This window comes from Drosophila elegans, unplaced genomic scaffold (assembly GCF_018152505.1).
Source record: "Drosophila elegans isolate 14027-0461.03 unplaced genomic scaffold, ASM1815250v1 contig_520, whole genome shotgun sequence".
NCBI classification, from domain to species: domain Eukaryota; kingdom Metazoa; phylum Arthropoda; class Insecta; order Diptera; family Drosophilidae; genus Drosophila; species Drosophila elegans.
In genome coordinates this window covers 3,745,394-3,764,428 of record NW_024545903.1, presented here as the reverse complement: position 1 = coordinate 3,764,428, position 19,035 = coordinate 3,745,394, and the positions used below count along the sequence as shown (strand labels likewise).

The 19,035-nt window shown below is 37.8% G+C and overlaps 1 protein-coding gene across 3 annotated transcripts in view; it reads right to left on the bottom strand.

Moving 5' to 3' along the window:
- LOC108145355 (metabotropic glutamate receptor 2) overlaps window positions 1-19,035 on the bottom strand; it is a 94,583-nt gene that overhangs the window by 33,694 nt on the left and 41,854 nt on the right. The gene's annotated exons all lie outside the window — the stretch shown is intronic.

Genomic DNA, 19,035 nt, shown 5'->3' with positions numbered 1-19,035 from the left:
ATGTCGAAGAACTAAACAAAAAATTAAAAAACAGCAAAGTTATAATTTATTTTCATTTATTTTTCCGATTGTTCCTATGGGAGCTATATGCTATAGTCGTCCGATTTTGATGAAATTTAAACCATAATTCTGAATTATTTAACCATTGCTATATGTCGAAGAACTAAACAAAAAATTAAAAAACAGCAAAGTTATAATTTTTTTCATTTATTTTTCCGATTGTTCCTATGGGAGCTATATGCTATAGTCGTCCGATCCGGCTCGTTCCGACTTATATACTACCTGCAATAGAAAGACAACTTTTGGGAAAGTTTCATGCAGATAGCTTTAAAACTGAGAGACTAGTTTGCATATAAACGGACGGACAGACGGACAGACGGACGGACAGACGGACGGACAGACGGACATGGCTAGATCGACTCTACTAGTGATGCTGATCAAGAATATATATACTTTATAGGGTCGGAGATGTCTCCTTCACTGCGTTGCAAACTTCTGACTGAAATTATAATACCCTCTGCAAGGGTATAATGAAAAGCAAAACAATGTTGTTTTTTGCTTATACCAAAAAAAAATTAGCTTCACAAAAACCACAAACAAACAAAGCCTTTATATAAAAAAGCACCATTTTCCATTTATCAATATGTATTCATATAAATTTTTAATTTAAAATAGCATTTGTTAATTCCCATAATACAAATTATAAATGGCTTGTACATTTTTATACCCTTGCAGAGGGTATTTTAATTTCAGTCAGAAGTTTGCAACGCAGTGAAGGAGACATCTCCGACCCTATAAAGTATATATATTCTTGATCAGCATCACTAGGCGAGTCGATCTAGCCATGTCCGTCTGTCCGTCCGTCTGTCCGTCTGTCCGTCCGTTTATATGCAAACTAGTCTCTCAGTTTTAAAGCTATCTGCATGAAACTTTCCCAAAAGTTGTCTTTCTATTGCAGGTAGTATATAAGTCGGAACGAGCCGGATCGGACGACTATAGCATATAGCTCCCATAGGAACAATCGGAAAAAAAAATGAAAAAAAATTATAGCATTGCTGTTTTTTAATTTTTTGCTTAGTTCTTCGACATATAGCAATGGTTAAATATTTTAGAATTATGGTTTAAATTTCATCAAAATCGGACGACTATAGCATATAGCTCCCATAGGAACAATCGGAAAAATAATTGATAAAAAATTATAACTTTGCTGTTTTTTAATTTTTTGTTTTGTTCTTCGACATAAAGCAATGGTTAAATATTTCAGAATTATGGTAAAAATTTCATCAAAATCGGACGACTATAGCATATAGCTCCCATAGGAACAATCGGAAAAATAAATGAAAAAAAATTATAACTTTTCTGTTTTTTAATTTTTTGTTTAGTTCTTCGACATTAAGTAATGGTTAAATATTTCCAATTTACGGTTTAAGTTTCATCAAAGTCGGACGACTATATCATATAGCTCCCATAGGAACAATAAAAATATATAAAATAACTATCAAATAATTGAGCTGCAAATCATCATAGCTTCAATGTTTTTAAACTTATACGCAAGTAAATTATAATTTTAATGTTTTCAAAAATGTTTAATTCTTGCAATAGCTGCAAGGGTGTATGAACTTCGGCTTGCCGAAGTTTGCTTTCTTTCTTGTTTTCTATTGAGGTCAATTGAAATTCTTTTATCTACACACCGATTTAAAATATAAATTGTATACGCATGCATTTCAGAAAAAAATAGAAAATATGTTATCATTCAAATTGTATAATCGAATTTAAATTTATACAGATTTGTACAGTGAACTTTTTATTTATTTGTATCCAATTGCATAAAACAGAAATCTGATTGGGGATTGGAATTTGTATAAAAATTTAAAATCGATCGCTTTTTCCCGCGGCCTTTTCTAGTTTCTTTTCCTGTGTCATAAATCTTTAAGGAGATTATAGTTTACAAAACGCAGTCTTTGACTTTTTGGCGATGGCCTGTGGCAGATTATGATTTATTGCTCTGGGAGATTTCTGCTTTAATATGCAGCTTGTTACTCACTGTATCTGCTTTTTTTCCCAGCCAAACCCATTCACTGTGCACTTTTTGATGGACGTATTTCACTGAAACCGATTACCCTTCTCTCTCAACTCAGTATGAAAGGAAACAATAATTTAAGGGGCTTTGTGTTGGCGCGCCTCGCCTTAACTAGTAGAGCTTCCACTTTATTTTTAATGAAAACAAGACTATCGACCGAAAACGGTGCATATGTACATATACAGCTGAAACAGACGAATTTACTATAAATATCAGGAGAGTACGTGTCTGTTGTCCAGGTTCAAAACAACAAGAAACAAACAAGCTGAATACAGCGGGGAATTTCGATTGGGATGTGGATATGGGATATGGGGGATCCAACATCATAATATAAAAATCAACATCAAAGCGAAGCAAAGGCAAGCTTAACTTGTCGCCCATAAAACAAATTGGCATTTTTATTATTATGACAAACAGTCAGGATGTCACACAGTCAACCCATCCAGAACCTCGCGCCAGAGTCTGAGGGAAAATCCGGAAAAGCGGGAAAAGCTGGAAGAGCGGGAAAAGCGGGAAGAGCGGGAGCGGGCCACAATAAGCCACGCTTATCTTTTGAAAGCAGCTAAACCGCTTTTGATTATGTGGAAGTTGCCCAGGACAAGAACGGGCTGTGGGCACGGAGCGGCTCAAATAAAAATGGCAACAAAGTTATGCACATGCCTCAACGATGTCCCTTGTTTTTTGGCTGTTTTTAATGAGTTAACAGCACAGACTCACATGCGGATTTGCCGTCTTTCCGGTCCTCAACTGGCAGCATGCTGCACCGAAATGTCATTTTGATGGTGTCGAAAAATGCCATTTTGATTTTCCAACTTTTATGACATGCGAAAGCATTGTTGTTGACCGGAGACCTTGCAGAGCGTTGAATTTAGTACATCGTAAAAGGGTTTTTGTGGCCCGGCCAGGAAGTTTCTATCAAGTTTCCATTCGAAGTTTTTGATGTGCAATTAGTTGCCGAGGTGATGAAATGATTTTGAGCTCTGACCAAGTCACCAGGCAAGTAAATGACTTTAAGCCAGTAAAGTCAGATCATTAAAACGGTCTCGTTAAATTTCTAGCCAGCAAAAATAAGTAAATTGAGCTTGAACATATTGTACCTAAGCTTCTAGAAATTCGATACAATTTGGGATAAATCAAAAATATTTTAATAAACATATTCCACGCACGTAAGCTAAAAATATTTGTGTCAGTTAAAGATACTAATAATCGGAAAAAAAACCAAACATTTGGCATATTAGGAAAGCCTGAGGTAAAAAACAGTAATCGTTAAAAAAAAATATAGAATAAAAACATGAAAATACAGACATTTTTTGTATTTATTTCCGGCACAATGAAAACATATCTCTGCTTTTGTGCTTTTAACTAATAGTATCTGTTGAAGACACAACCAGCTAATTAATTATATTTTTTACTCACAAAATGTGACAAGCTTTGCAAAATGACATTTAATTAGAAGAAGAGTTCTCGGAAAAGGTCAAAAAAGTATGTTTGTCTTCAAAGAAAGATATTTCACAAAGTTTTTTCTCCGCTTTTATCCTGAGAGATGTTGTCCTCTAATATATATTTTCCAGCTGAAGGGCTGATTTTCCAGCTGCGACCCAATAACTATGCAAAATTATTTGCTAAGCCAGGGCTGACAAGTCATTTTGAATGTCTTCTGGGCGAGGGGAGCGAGAGCGAGGGAAATGGGAAATGGGAAACGGGGTGTTTTCTGGGACCCAGCACAGCAATTGAGTTTCTAATTGTCCGCGTTGATGGCGCATAATTTGCCAGCTCATAAATAAAAATGTCCTGCAGACAGGCGAACTGCCAGCATCTGGAGGCGGACAAATTTGCCCATCCCCTTTTACCGGAAAGTGTCATCCTTGGGCCGCGTTAAATGTAAAATTTATTGGCCATTCCTTCGGCCAGCATGGTAAGCCTTTTAAAGGCTTTAAGGTTTTTACGGGCCCGGCCTTAATCGGCTTGCCATGCTAAACACGCTCTTTTTGTCTATGGAAAATTCAATGTATTGGAATTTACAAAAAAGGTCCAGAACCCGGAAAGCTCGACCTTGAGCCTGCCTGGCTGCTCCTGGAGCTCGGCAGCCAATTTTCAAAATATGTATTCCCCCGCATTCAGCTTTTAATAGCTCGTTGGACGGGCTCATAAAAAATCTCACGGAGAAAAAAAACTGTAGCGCTGCATAAATTTTTTTATTTCTATTTTTACGATGAAGCAGATAAACAGGGAAAAATAAATAAGCAAGTGGAATAAAGGAGGAAAATATGTAAAATCCTTATGATTTTTGCCAGCTGCATGTAGTGGTTGTCTGAAAACGTTAATAGCCGCATCACAAGAGCCGCCGGTTAGACAAAGGTTTCCGGGGTGGGTGGCTTCAGCTGTTTTTAAGCACAGTTAATGCCCAGAGTTTGGTATAATTGGCGAGCTGGGGACTGCAGGTTCAGGACCTTTCACCTCGCCAGGGGCTGACTCCGTGCTCGGTTCAAAGGACACCCCGAAAAAGGGACGCCATTTTCGATATTATTACCAGAATTGTGTCGAAATTCTTTAAGCACATTAAATTGTTACGCAAAAGGGTCGGACAAAAAACACAAAAAATGGATTTTGTTCAAGTAAACATTCCAAAGAAGGATTTCGCCCCTACGAAATAGGAGCTTAGAAAGTGTCGGGTGTTCTTTTTGTAAATGTTTTTTCTGCAATGCAAAATACTGTTACAATATAAAATGAATAATGCAAGCAGCTTATTTTGTTTTCTTTTGTAAGTAATAACCAATTATTTTGAATATTTTAAACAACAAAAGTTACGATTACAACAACTATTTTAAGGATATTTAATACTTTAATGAACAGTCCATTAAATAAAGTTTTATGGCAACACAAAATCCTGCCAAACAGACAAGGATAATGTCGACATCAAATTTAATCCAAACATTAAATGCATGTTTATTCAGTTGTAAAAAGTTTTGCCAAGTTCTCGAAACATATTTGGTTTCGAGTAATTCCGGAATGCAAGCGGCAAATAAAAACACACAATTGGAAAACAAGAAACGACAGCAGTTTTCAAGCCATTTGACAGCCCATTTTAATATGAAACCAATAAAGGCAAGAGGGAGGCAAAACAAGTTAGAAATAAGGAAATCTAAGGAAAATGCGTGAAAGCAGGCGTCACAACAGCTGCACGAGCGTCCGTTTTGATTGCGCCAAGTGGTAGCTGGAAAAAAGGGTCAAATGTGTCACCCAATGCCGGCTTCTTTTTTGTTTTGTTTCAGACCCTCCACGTTCATGTCCCAAATTGCACTTTGTTCCTACCATTACATAAAATTTGTAAAGGCGGAGGCGACAAGGTCGCAGCTTCAGTTCAGTGAAGCTTGAATTTACTTTTTTGATTACAGCTGAAACCGTAAAATTAAGACAGAGGAAGCGAAAACCCTTAAATTTCAGTTCCTGCTTCGATGGATTCTGATCGCCCTAATTAAGACCAGGCTAAATAGGAAACCCATTCCCACTTCGCTGTGAGTTTCCAGCTTAAACATCTTGGATTGTTGATTTTATTATTTGATTTTTTCGATTTCGGTAGATAACCAATTGCAGCTGAAAAACAATTTCTTGTTTCTATTGTTACGGAAAGGCAGATGAAGATTGCAAAAACATAAGATACCTGAGTAATAGAAGAAAAGTTGAAAAATAATTATTGCAAAAGACCACAAGTTGAATGTTGCACTGGTAAAAAAGACGTAGTCAATCCAGATATTTTATACTCATTCATTGCAGTTTTTATTTGTTTTAAATATTAAAATTTGCTTAGAATTGTTTAGAATTGATTTTAATATCTGAAAATCAAATCATCCATATTTAACTTGAGCTAAAGCCTTTTAAATCTAAAAGAGCTTTTTAAATCTGACGTTTTTCAATTTTAGTAAACTATTTAAATATAAAATTATTATGTTTTTATATTTCATTTAAATATTAAAAAATACATTTTGAATTTTATTTTAATTCAATTTGATCATTTCGATTTGTACTCCCCATTAGAAAACTAAAAGTTCCGGAAATTGTACATGTGCAATGCATGTCTAAGGTGTTTAATTGAATTATTCTCAATGAACTTCCAACCAAATTCTGAACTTATTGAACAGCATTTTGTACTGCGGTTGACATATATGGCTTTCTGCTGGATGTTTCTTGTGTTCGGCTTAACCATTTGAGCACTTTGAGGTTGGCGCAAGGAGTTAAAAATAACAAGGCACGCTGATTCTCAACCAGAAAGCCAATTAATTTACCACTCTGTCGCACTTGACACACTCCTCAGATCCCCGTACATCACCATCAAATACATATTCAATTAGGCGCCGGCGCAGACGTCACTAAATATGCATAATCATCGCTCACACACACTCCAGGCGGAAAATGTTAGCATAAATGCCGTCTTAGCCAAACACACACACACACACACACACACTTGTTAAAAGCGAAAGTGGAAAACGTGTGGCAGAGGGCACAAAAATGGTGGGTGGTTGGTAACTCCAGTCGACATTCGGTTAACTTTCGTGGCTAATGGCGTCGGGCGAAAGTGCAAGCCAAGCAGACACCATAAACGTGGTCTCGAGTACCAATTAAAGTGGCCGAGAGAGCAAAGCGTTCCAGCCACTTGTTCTAGAGATGGTCCGAGTGGGCCCACAAAAGCCTGATAGCTGTTATTAAGTTGGCTCAAATAACAAGATGGTCAGTCACTTAAAAGCCCTTTGATTTGGTTTTTAATTTAAACCAAAAAGCAGCTAAGATGTGCGATAAAATGGTGAATGGTGGACAAAACAAGATTTTAAACAAGATTTTAAAAGTTATTCACAAACTACTTGTGTATAGTAAAGAATAAAGATTAACACAAAATAATATATTTTACACTTCATAAAGTTAGAGCACTTTCTATAGAAACCACTGAATTTTGAAAGAATCAGAAAATCTCCTACCATCCAAACAAATATAAATACGTAATTAATACCATGAAAACGTAAGCTTCCTTTTAGAAACTTAACCATAAAATTATATATCAAACTTGGGCGATTGTCACTCCTTTTAAACTTTTAAAACGTATTTTATTCTGTTGCAGCTTCCTGCGCTCACATGTCACTATCCAAACTTTTTCCCAAGAGCTGTCAAAGCAAAAAAGTTTCAGTTGTCACGCTGCCATCTCTGGTTACTAGGCAATCTGTCGGGATGTAGCGATGTGGCGATGTTTCGGCCTCGTTGCCGCTGTCTAGTTCAGGATGTTCATGCTTTACGCATAACGGGGCTTAATTATTTTCGCTCGGAGCTCCTCAATCCACCATCCTCCAACCATCGCCATCACCTGTCAACAGGAGTGTCTGTGTACACGTGTAGACCGCAGAGCATTTGAGATAAATTACCACTCGAGGGGCGGCGGGCGCCTAATGACTGGCATTTGATAATACACATGTTTCCGGCCTGGCTGGCAGTTGTATGTGTAGGTGTAGGTGTAGGTGTAGCGTTGCCCACTGTAATTGCCAAAATATAAAGCCCACACGCCTCACTGGCACACAAAACTGTAATTAAGTTATTATCCGAGTGCGGAGCAATGTAGTTTCTGGCAGCTGGCTGATGGCGTGCCAGCATCGCATTTGCAGGGCTGTCAATTGGGGAAAGATTGCAAGTTGTAAAGATTTGCTCCGCCAGCGGGAGGAGCACCTAATGATCACATGAAACATTAAAGACCTGATGCCTGCCTAATGCCTTTAAAAGCAATTCCTTGCTTTATCCAACTTTTAATTTGATTACACGCCGCAGACACGCACAAACGGAATACAAGGGCCCGGCCCAAACTTGTCGCCGGCAGACGTGCGTGGGTTAGCCAAGAAGTTGGGCTATGCAACATGACAGGCCCCAACTTAGTCAGCTCCCCGTCCACAAACGCACCCTCTTCCGCAAATAGGCATTGTCCCCAGTGCTGTCCTCCACAAAACCAGATGCCATATGTGGCAAGTTCTAGGGGCTTAAGCTGCATACAAAGTTTCGAGCCTATTTTGTAATTGTGTTACTTAATATCAAAAAACTGATTCTAAATCTAAAAAAACTAGTGATCTTAATAGAATATGAGCCAACAAATAGGTGCAAAAAAAGTAACTTATGATACGTAAGAGTATCAGCTTTTCTTGATTCCTAGTTCTTCCAATATTTTTATAAATAGACAAACAAATTAAATTAACAAATTCAAATGGTCACGTAATTAGAGGTTATATTCATGTTTATTTCTGTAAAGACGTTTTGTTTATTCGATTGAAAAGCACTTTTTAAGTGATCTAAGATCTACTTATGTTATAATACTGACTATTTAAATTTAAATTTCATAGTTCTTTGAATATTTTTAAGAACAGACTTTATTTAACGAGTTTATGGGTCCACACAATCGAAAGCTGTATTTACCTAACAAATTCCTAAATTTCCCAATGCTTAAATATTTTAATGAAGAAATATTGCTTAACAATTTCAAATGTATCTTCATAATCATAACCATATATTCAAGATCATTAATTATCTTTCTTCTTTTAATACATTTATAGCCCAGTCATGCGTGATGATTTACAAGCCCTGCTAGAAAATAGTTAGCTTTCACAACACTGACAGCAAACTAAGCACTAGCCCACAGTGCGGCGAACGAGCCGAAAAGCCAGAAATTTATGGGCTGCGTAAATATAAATTTCAATTTTTCCCCTAGCCCTCACACTGTGCCATTCTGCGTGCTTTGACCCGGGGCACCTATTCGGGGGTTCCAGTACCTTTTCGTGCTCTGTTTTCTGGGCATGGCTGGGCTTGGGCTTGGGCTTGGGCTTGGGTCTCTCTGAGCCGGCTGCTTAGGCTTGTAGTTTTTGGCGCAAATATGGCCCGTACATGTGTTCGAGGTGAAGAGATGTGTGCTGGGAAGGCTCGAAAGTTGGACCCAGACAGCCGGGCACTTAGGCAACTAGCCACTCAACGGCAGTCAGGCACATTTTCATATGAGGCCCGGAGCGAGTGGGTGAGCAGGGCCGAAATAGTCTCTGTCTGTTGTGCTATGCTTTTGCCTTTGCTCTGCAATATTTTAGTTTTCAAGTGAAGCCAAATACTTTCATATTTGCTCGAAAGGAATTCCACAATTCTGTGTTTTCATTAAGTATACGCCCCGTGGATACCTGACCGAAAAATGGTATTTCGGCAGCCATGAAGCCACATGATAAAAATAAAGAACATAAATAAAATTGCATTTGTTCGGTTTTGTTTACGGAAACAGTTTTTAAATTGAAATTTCAAGAGCAGTCATGCTTTCAATGCTTCATGCAGTAGTTCGCCTGCTATGAAATCCACTTCCTGTCACTCCTTGTAAGCTGTGCAAACAGGAGTTTGCTTTCTCATAAAGTTAGTTGCTCATGAGCATCCATGCTGCATCTGCCGTTGGAGTTGCCAATCAATTTCAATCTGGGCGAGAACAAGACGAAATCTGGAGTCGAGCTGCTGACACACAAAAGACAAAGGACAAGGACGAGGACAAGGACACTGCCGACAGGGACGACGACAGGGCTTGCTGGCTGACGGGCTACGAAGCAAAATGTTAATGGCAGGCAAATGTGTGGAAATGTCGCATAAATCAAAAGAGCAACATTCCCCCCAGCCTCACAGCCCATTGAGCACATGATATTGTGAATTACCGCCGCCCACTTCCCGTCGCACCTAAATGCGTGAGTACATATATATTAATACACATATAGGTTCGTGTGCAGGGCGGATTGGCGCGTGACTTGCATAACATCTTGGCAAGTAACGCAAATTGAAAAAATCCATTGCCTACTTACTGTGTGTGTGCCATATTCGCCTGACCGTGGAAACGTGTTTATGGCCGGCAAATAATTTCATATTTCAGCCAGACCTTGGCCACTGCCCTCGCCAGGGGCCCTAAATTAAAGTAATCTAGGGTCTACCATTTTAAAATTCAACACGAGCACAACGGCATAATTAATAACAGCCTTATATGGGCGTTACGAATAAACTATTTTGTAAGTCAAAGGTTAGCTGCGCACGAAAGCGGAAAACATTAAGCATTTAAGTGGGAGAAAAGCCCATTGCAAAACGGTTTTAGGATATTACAAAAAAGAGTGTTACATTTAAAAAAAATATATGTATTGTATTACATATATATTTATATATATATATATCAAAATACAATTGTTTTTGTTTCTATACAATGCTAGTTAAAACTAAGAGCCAACTGGAGTACATTAAAATATTAATTAAGATATATGGGTACATACCTTTAATATCTTTTAGAGATTTTAAAACCCTATTATGCATTTGTATATTCCTTTGTTAAACTACTAATTTTTTTTATTTTGTAATATTAAATACGAAATCTACATTTATTTTAACAATATGTGGGATTTTTAGGAAAAACAAAGGCACGCTGTAGTGAAAACCTACTACAGAACCAGTTCCTTTTCCCACTCAGTCGTCAAAGGCCTTTGCGGACTGGTTGTTGATTTTAGCGACAAAATAATAATCCATCCGCCCTGTGTGCTGATGCCAAATTGTATGCTAACAAATGCAAACAGAGCGGCGGACAAAAAGGGAGAGACAATGCCCCCGAAAAAATGGCGTGTGCTGCCGTTTGTCTCTGCCACTTTCTCATTTCCACTTTCTCCGTGCTGCTTTCCGCTTTCCCCATTCTGTTCGCAGCAAAAGCGCAAAGTCATGACAAACAAAAATAAATGCTGGCCTTATGCGTGTGTGTGAGCGTGCAAGTGGGTATTTGCACTTCAGCGAGGATGTGTGTGTGTGTGCGTGTGTGTGCGATGCTTGTTTGCTCTGCCCAACTGCCACGCCCCCTTACGCCTCCGCCAGCCACCATGCCCATGAGTAACAAAAAGATCATTATTGCTGCTTGTCGTTGTACAGTACGGCATGGTATATATATGGCAAGGCCTATTGTTTGGCATTTTCGAGCATGCTTAGTGCTCTCTATTTATTTATTTTTTGTCTGCTGCTCACGGTAATCCTGTGGAACGAAGCCCCGAAAATGCGCATGTGGAGGCCACAGAACTAAGCACTAAATATTTTATGGCACACACTGTGCTCGGTGTGCAGGCACCGTGAAAATATATCATAGCCAAACATATGAACTAACCACACGCAGTGTTTTGTGGCTGGATTGTCCTTTGCCATTGAAATTACTCACTTTTACAATGTACAAATAATATATATTAAAAGAGAGAGCGACAGGGAAAGCTGCAGCCAAATTAGCATCTCAGAAAGTTGATTAACTTTTTACTTTGTGCCTTCGCTCTGCACACAAACGCCATTAAATCTTATCTAAATACAATTAAAATTAAATCGCTGACCACTTGTTCGCGGCGCCATAAAAAAACTTTTGCACAGTTGGCAAAAGTTACGCAGTGTCGTAAAAAGCTCGTAAAAAGTCGGTAAGGGAAATGCGAAAAAATAATTGCATAATTAGCGAGACTTGGCAAACAAGTTGTGACAGCAGAAACCACATGACGACCGAAATTCGCAACTATTTGCAAATCTCGACAGTTTTTCCGATTGCTCTCTAGCTTGAGAAACTACCTTTGACCTATTCATGTGCGCTTTTTCCGCCTTCCCAAGTAAAATCGGGTTGAATCATTAAAGTTTACGGCCGCAAAACTTTTGTCCTTCGATTCGTTAATTTGTACTCGTCAAAGCGAAGTTGCTCTGACAGGTTTTCTCGAACCAATGAGTTCATTTCAATGAGGAAAAGGGCTATGAATGGAATGAAAATCCCCTCAAAGCCGACAATTTGTTTGCAAACTTGTATTTATTAGTGCTCTTTGTCGCAAACTTTGAGCTCTGCTTCAGCACCTTTATTCACTTGCTTTTAAGCCTTGCACTTGGAAAAAAAATTGCCTAAAGGGTTTTTGTAAATTACAAAAATAAAATGGGAACTTTTCCCATCCAGAATATTTCAGAATGTACAAAAGATTTAAAATAGTTTTAAAAAATCGTTAGTGTCAAGAAAAAAGTGTGTTTTATTTTAGTGTGCCCCAGTTGCACTCTAACTTTTAGTTACCATAGAGAGGCGTATAGCAAAATCCCTAAGGCAAACTTCTATACTAGCACTTGCCACGCCCTACTGTTGGTAACATTTGAACCAAAACTTTCAGCCGTTGCTTAACTTCACGCACAAGTTATAGTTTAACACAGTTGTGCCATTTCCACTTCCGCTCGACGGGATGCAACCCGAGTGCCGCAAAAGCATTTGACGTAAAACCACCTCCGTGTTTTTCTATTTGATTTTCTAATTATTTTACTCATGAGAATTAATGGCGTGTCCGCGGGGGCAACAGGTCGAGCACAAAGTGTATTTGCGTTTCCGCTTCTATGGCTCCGTCGGGCCATAAATAAATTAATAGGAAAGTGTGGACAGACAGAACGGTTACATGCTCATTAGGAGACATTAATTCGCATTAAATATTGTGCACTCGGCCAGCTTAAGACTGGCGTAATTATTTATGTGAACGACTCCGCAGCATCAATGGAAATAGCATGCAATCCTGACTTCAGCTTCCTTGAAATTCAAGAATGTGTTTGCTAATTAGCTGTGCCTTCTTGCAACAACTATCCCAGCCACTCACTGCTCATTAGTTGCAATATCATTCCACTTAGTGCAAGAGCAGCTTGTAAAATGAATAAACTATAAGCCAGTCCTAAGTATTCGCATTTTCAACTTTTATGTAACTTGCGGAAAATTAATTATCAAACGCATTAAAATTCAATTACTCAAGTTGTATGTAGCTTAAAGCGACAGTCAGCTTTTCTCACATTTATGGCCTGAGCTGTCCGGAGAGTCTGTTAAAATTAAGCAAATGACTAAACTTTTAAATTAAGATCCATTTTTCATCCAATTTTTTTACTTTTTTGTAAATATTTGCCTTTACTTTCACATTTTATTGTGCCAGCTCTCTGAAGAACAGAGTGAACTGCTGAAACTACGAAAGCGTAAACGAATGGGAATAGCACTGGGACCAAAATAGAGGTAATTTGTTGGCTGTGAATTTGCCAGACTCATTTATTAATTGCCTTACTTTGCAATTAAACAAAGGTCAGGCTGAGCTGGGAAACCGGGCAGAAGGACATCCACATCCAGGATGGGGCATTCATCAGAGCTACGTGACCGAGACTTAGTATCTTCCACTTCCACTTTCACCGTTCCATCGCCTCAGGTCCCAAAACTATCATTAAAGGCCGACAAACCCGGGGGAATTAAACTGACAGAGACTTTTGGCAATTACCACTACCCCATGCCATTTTCCAAACACGCTCATGGGGTGACACGAGGGTCAAACATAAATGAACATTAAATTACAAAACGTCAGCAGGCTGGCCTGGGAAATGGAATATCCTGTGACAACAGGACTCCGGGAAATGGCCAACTGACGGCTCACATGGTGTGTTAAAGCTTTTTCCATCTCGTCATTCGAGCCCCATTTCTCTTATCTGCCAAAGGCTTACCGTCAGTCTGTGATTTTTGCATAATTTTTCAATTACACCTAAATATTGCTAATTGCTTTAGCCCGCCAACAAAATTTATCCGAACACCTGTGCCGCACACACGTCGTATGTGTAATAATTTCTTCGCATTATTCTGCCCCACGACGCATGTTTTTCAAATGAATAAATTCAACATTTTGGTCCAAAAACGAGTCCCGAAGAGCTTTAACTTTATGTTCATTTGTTTTGCATTTCTGGACAGCGAACTTAATTTAAAAACCAAACGGAAAATTACTCCCCTGACGGCTCACTTTAATTAAAATACTTAAACTCCAGATACGGCCATCAAACTTTTCCTATTTCAGACCTGCAAACGATTTTCAGCAACTTATAATTAAAGGTAAAAAATTGAGATAAGTACTAACTTTGTTCATCTTTTTTGTACTCAGATTTATTTCCCAGTGTCCGGCACTTTTCCTCAAAAATTATTTTGAAGTTATATTAATTAATATTTGTTTTGTCCCTTTTTTTCCGTTGCCTAGACGAAAGCAGGCTAAGCCAAAAGTCGACAACCCACAAAGGTTAACCAAGGTCTCTCCTTCACAGACTTTGTGTTTATATTTTGATAATGAAATTAGTTTCGGCTCTCGGCCAGATTTATCTTTATCACTGGCGAGACGTCTCCAGATTTATTAAGCGCCGGCAGTAGCAACTTAATTAATTGGGGTTCAAAGCAAGTGGCTTATAGTAAATAAGCAATAAGAAGAAATGCCGTGTTTTCTGATTATATTCTTTCATGTTAAGTTGGTTAAAGGACTTAATACTTTTAATTTGCTGTGTCGGTTTAAACAATTATTCTTGCTTGTATATATTTGCATAGTTAATTATTATGTTTATTTGTTTTTTATATAATTAAGTAGTCTTTGATTTGTTAAACTTGCGATTACAGGTTTTGATTTCAGGTCTTACCAAATACTTTTAAATCTTTTCTTATTATTCTTTAATATTTTGTAACGCTGTATTAGTTTATATATTTTTAGCTACATGATTATAAGTTACACAATAAAATATTGAAATGTTGTGTCGCATCCGTTTATATATTCACTTTAGAATATTCTCAGTTCAAAATTAGCATTTATTTCTATTGGTGTAATTTAATTGATTATATTTAATTAATTTTTATTCTTGTTTTTCCAGCATCGATGAGTTCCATTGTCTGGTTTTTTAATTTTCACAAATTCACATCACTTCACTCGTAATTAATCCCCCGACGCTAGTTAATAATACAATGTCCGATAAGGATATGGAAATCAGAGCTGATTAGGTACCGAGGGCGTCTGCATTGTCGAAGGACCGGCGTGCAACTGAAATTTAACTGATATCAGACAGGACAACAAGAGCCGTGTGCTAAACTCAGGACACGAGAGGGGTGTTCTAAAAGCGTAGCAAAGTTGAGTCGCCTTCGTGCCGCCACTCGGCTCAGCTCGTTTTCGTGTCCTTTGGCGGCCCCTGGGCTAGTAGAATTTATGAATGGAACAAACACTTGTTAGCATGCGCCTGGGGAAGGTTTTTCTGTTATACCACATAACTGGCATACAGTCATACGCGGAGGGGTAAAGGGACCCGTCTGCGGCCTTTTATTTCGTCCAAATTCATCCCCCACAACAAACAATTCGTTTCGACTGTTCGTCGCTTACGGCCAACAACTATTGGCTTTTCATGGAGTCGCTAGTTTTTTCGCTGTTTGCCATCCGCGCCATTATATGCGCGGTTTCATAAAATTCCACCAAATTGATTCTCGTGCAGGCGACTGGGCATTGCATAAAACATAAACTTTGTTGCTGAAAATACCATTTAGAACGGGAACTCAAAATTTTAAAATCATAAATAGCCTTTATGTCGACGTTCAAAATGGAATACATTGTTATTCACACTGCCATTCACTTGTCAATAACCTTTTAACTTAAAATAAACTTATAACTTTCATACTACATACTCATACTAATTTTATATCTCAAAATAAATTAGTTTCAAATATATTTTTTTAAAAACCATGGTTTACATGTACAGCTTTAAAAAAAAAATTTGAATATACGGGTTTGTAATTTTTTCACAAGCTTATTACGCAATGAAAAATTTGACACAAAAAGTAATAATATTTATGTTATAATTTTAGCCAATATAATGTCAATATAATATATAATGTAAACCTTTATATATTCTAAGTCAGCATTATCCGTTTCTAAGCAAACTAGACTCTTAGTTTTTAATCTTTTAAGGCTATAATTTCCCAAAAGTCTTGATTTATAAAGGAAAAATTTAAAATAAATATATGAAAAATTGTAACATTGATAATTTTACTTGTAAATTTTTTAGAACATCAAAAATTCGGTTTAAATTTCATACAAATTTTACGATTCTTATAAAAAAGATCTAAACATTAGATAGAATAGAATTCATTTTACTTTACATCTTTATTCTAAGAACTTGAGAATCAGCGGAAACTGTTAACTATATTAGAACAAGTCAACATAAAGTAAATCTTCTAGTTCCGAGATATACAACAATTGCCGCAAGGCAATTGGAAGAATAGCAATAGCAGAAGGGCCAACAACTCGCAACTATAAAATAGTTAGGTGGGACCATCAAAAGAACACCAAAATTGGAGGTGGAGCACTGCAAACTGAAGAGGCGAATGAAACCACTCAAAAAGCCAACAATATCTCGTTATTGCTGTTACCAGTACCTCGGCCAAGGGGCAGATAAAGGGAAACGAATCTGGCAACTCTCATTGCAGCCCAAAAGAAGCTACACTTTTCCCGGATATCCCAGAAATGCAGGACGAACTTTTTGAGTGGTCGGCACTCCCAAATGAACCCAGCGAAACTCTAAATCCTAATTGAAAACTTAAACAGAATCAATTTAGGTTATTTTAGGGCAAAAATTTCAAATCTCGAAAGTAAAGAATTCCAATAAAATGTGTGTGCCCACAAACACACCAATTATCCCCATCAGAACTTGAGTAAAAAGTCAACCGATGTGGGAATGAATATAATTCTCAGCTTAGCCAGCTTAAAGGCACACAAATTAAACAGACACAAGAAACTAGACAAAGGCCGCCCAAAATCCTGGTTAAAAGTCAAAACACACAGGCACGCACAAAGCCACATATGTGCGAAAGTCTTAGGGAAGTCGCAAAAAGGAAGAAAAACGCCGACAAAAACGAGGCAAGACAATGGAAGAAAAAACACCGAAAATCGGGACAGGAAAAACTTTCAGGCAAACAAGCAGCAGCATCTCAACCGAAGGCAGAAGGCAAAAAGCTCCGGTTTCGCAGGAAACGGAGGCAGAGGAATCCTGGCAGGCATAGAAAGGATAATGCGCGGCATGCGGAACGCATAAGCGGCAAATTCCATTAAGTGGCAACAACACAGCCGCCAGATTGGGGGCTTCCCATCGAATTGAAACGATATGAGCAAAAAGGGCACCCTACGTCCAGGGTTGACACACCGCTTCATGGGAGATAAATTTTTTGATGGCTCCTTTGATGCGTGGGGATGCGTGGCCACCCGCCCTGCGGATATCATATGAAAGTGAGTGGCGCGCGGGTTTGGCGAATATAAAAATTCAATTTACAAGTAACTGGGTCAGCTACGGCACAGATTCGGCCCAAGATGATTTTCCGGGATGAGATGATGACCACCGAGCATCGTGGGTCGTAAAGAATCTTTAGGACAGCATAAACAATTTATATGTTGAGTGGCCTTCAAATGGTTTAATGTCCCAGGGCAAAGATGCCGGCCAAGATTGGTTATCGTAAAGCCCGAAATAGATGTGATGTGCATTTTATAGATTTTAAGGATATCCCTTTATGCTATTCTCCGAGTGTCCCAAAAGAAGTCCCAAAAATCAAACCAAATTGCTGGCATTTCTAGCCAGGACCCAATCCACACAAAAGCTTATTTTCTGTTATACAGCAGGCTAGGCATTACATAGCTTCCACACAACTCAAATTCCATTCTCAATACCACGGGCAATGCAAGAAAGGCGTTTTTGATTGCTTAACGTATACAAAACATTCTTCGTTGTTATACGGATTTTTCTGTCTCCAAAAATAGGATATTTTTCTACTGCAAATGGCAGCTTTTCCAACTTACATCTTAATATAAAAAGAGTATTTTCTTTAAGGCAATAATTAATTTCAGTACATAATGTAATTTAAGGCCTAATTTTACATACTTGACCGTTGCAAAGAAAAAATCTTAATAAAAATGAAATGAAAATTTCAGAGAGTCCAAATGTTAATTTCAATTTGTTATTGCTCTGCATTTTATTGTAACTCCTCAGGGTTCCTTTTGACCAAAACTGTTTGCCAAACAGAAATTCTAGATTCGAATATGTCAATACTAATATTGCCGGAAGTGGGCGGATTCACAAACAGAAGTGACTCCATTTTCCTGGGGTGCTTCAACAATTGATTTGGATTGAACTTAAACAGGGAACTTGCATGTATGTTGGCGAACGATTTGCATACAAACAAAAAAAAAACAGACTTTCAATCGCTTTTTTAATCGGAGCTGAAAGTGCCACACAATGGTATTCAACAGTTGTTAAAGGTAATAATACTATTGACTCGGCTATGCAGCTGTACAAACTACGTTTTAAATTTGTGTAGTGCATACTCGGCTTGCAATGGTTTTATGCACAAGGCTATCTTTTGAATTCTGAATGACCACAAGAGCCTGCAATAAACCATGAGCAGTTGAAGTTATTGAGAGGCTTATGGAAAATTGATGTACTACAGGGAATTTATTTACCACTCACAAGAAAAGCAAATACTTGAATAAATTTAAACCGTTTCAGAGCTTTTCATTGCATTTCACACTCGTTTATTTCAGGCCATTTAACTGCGTTTTTTAAATATTCTTTCCCTTGGAGATCGCTTGTTTGGACACAGCCATTCAATAAATTTGATTGACGGGCTTTCGAAATGTGTAAAAATTGTGATTTCTGGCCTTTTTTTATTCAGAAACATGGCCATCAGTTTAATGAATTTCTGGGCTACACAAAAATAAAGCAATGCATTGATGCCTTTATTAGCAGATAAAAAAAATAAAAAAACAAATAAATGTTTGTATATATTTATACTTCGGGAAATTAGTCAAATAACAAAACGCCCTTAGTCAAAATATTTATTTTCATATTTAGTAGGAAATCAATAGACAAATAGATTTTTACTTTATTCGTTTGAATAAAATTAATTGCATTTGCTAAGCCAATGAGAATGGCTTGCATTATACCAGCAGAAATAAAACTGTATGCTAATTTATGACCTGTCACACAAATCTAAATAACACGCGAAATTTATACAAAAAATGTAGCCAGAAGGCAGAAAAAGCAAAAATGAAAGGGACACATTTTTAAGCGTTAACGTTTCAAATTTG